Consider the following 1,723-nt stretch of genomic DNA (forward strand, 5'->3'; position numbering starts at 1 on the left):
TACACCTACAGTGGCATATGGTTGCAGAACAGGTCCTTCGGTTCTCAAAGAGCACAGTGTACTGCTGGAGAAGTCTAAGATGTTTATAGTGGATTCAGATATTGAAAGAATGGCATAACCCCCATCTGATGATAGTCTAAAGATCTCTGGTTGGCACAAGGAAGAGTCTGGTAGCTGGAATTGATGACAAATAGTATCCTCTGTTAACCTCCAGGAGTACCCAGCACCTGAGGCTGAAGTAACAACCACATAATCTGGATGGTCAAGCAGAGAATGGAAGGCAACAACATCTGTCCGGTCAGAGCATGAGAAGCATTTGCTTAAATTACCAGACCAGAGGCTAACAGCCAAAAGATCCCCACTGTTAAGACCTAAAAGGAAGGTTCTCTCCGGTGAAATGGTAGCATTTCTGAGATGATGGTGAATGTTGCAAATCCCATGCCCACTCTGCAACTTCCACACCCTTGATGGACCTGTCTCTGACAGGGCAACTCCAGAGTTGCCCTTGGGTGTTATTACAACCTTGTAAGCTTGACTACCAGAGATTCTGTTAATATTTTCCCCACTCCTGGTTTCCCAGACATATATGTGTCCAGTTGCAGTACTCACAAGGTAGTTGCCATCTCCAGAGACAGTCATAGACTCCACAGTACCTTGGTGAAGGAAGGGGCCTTTCACTTTGCCACTTGATACCCCCCACTTCCAAACAAGTTCGGAGCCATCTGAAGAGTAACAACTTTCTCCATAGGATCCCACAGCCACTATCTCCACCCTCTTTCCAGATTTTGGTGCCAATGCTGAAGCTGTAATGAGATCCATGTACCAAATAAGAACACTTACACTTGTTTTTGCTGCCAGGTAAGTAGCCCCACATTTCAGAAGTTTAATAGCTTGACAGTTTGCAGTGTCCAGACTCAACACACACTGTCCAGAGGCACAATTCCAGACCAGCAGTAACGGGCAGTTGCACAGTAAAGCAAGGATGAAGTGTGAGTTTTGATCCATTATGGCTTGCTTAAATGTTTTGCCTCTTGTGGGATTGAATTGGTCAAGTACATCAATCTGATGAATGTCAATAAGTTGCATTTGTTGCTTTTTACATATTAGGAGAACGTTGTCCCCTTTGTAGTCTTCCCCTGGGTTGTGCAATGGTTCTCACAAATCAGAACTGGTTCTGCTATAATCTCAAGATTCCAAGCAAACGCGTTTCCTGCTTGATCTACACATGTAATCATCCCGTCACCGTCAGAGAGAATCATATCAATTAATGGCATATCTTTTGGACAAGTAAAGGTGGCTAGAAGTTGGCCATTGGAGTAGTCAAATATTGTCACAGAACTTTCATTCTGTCCACAGTAAATTATATCACCTTCCTCAGAACATGACACACAGGTTATCTCATAAGTGCAGTGCAGTTCGGAATTTTCCTCCCTATCAACAAATACGCTAACAATGTTTTGTCCTTTCCACCACACAAATAGTTTGTCATTAGACAATAAGATACCCTCAAGAAAGGTGTTTTCCCTGTTTTGGGTTTGAATTTCTTGAGGCTGTGTGCTAACACCTGCTTCCCACAAGACAAGTTTACCGTAATGGGTGCTCAGAAGGAATGTGTTTCCCGAGCTACTGACACATGTGAACTGCAGATTAGAGGACTGGGTTAGTTTGAAGCCTTCAAATATACCTCCATTACAAACCCAAGCGGTTCCATTTTCCAGTACAA

The 1,723-nt window shown here is 43.5% G+C and overlaps 1 pseudogene; it reads right to left on the reverse strand.

Annotated features, from left to right (window-relative positions):
* Positions 1-6: 6 nt before the first annotated feature.
* LOC107736537 (NACHT and WD repeat domain-containing protein 2-like) lies at positions 7-1,718 on the reverse strand (annotated as a pseudogene).
* Positions 1,719-1,723: the final 5 nt, after the last annotated feature.

Source organism: Sinocyclocheilus rhinocerous, unplaced genomic scaffold (assembly GCF_001515625.1).
Source record: "Sinocyclocheilus rhinocerous isolate Xijiao unplaced genomic scaffold, SAMN03320098_v1.1 C36767824, whole genome shotgun sequence".
Classification (NCBI taxonomy): domain Eukaryota; kingdom Metazoa; phylum Chordata; class Actinopteri; order Cypriniformes; family Cyprinidae; genus Sinocyclocheilus; species Sinocyclocheilus rhinocerous.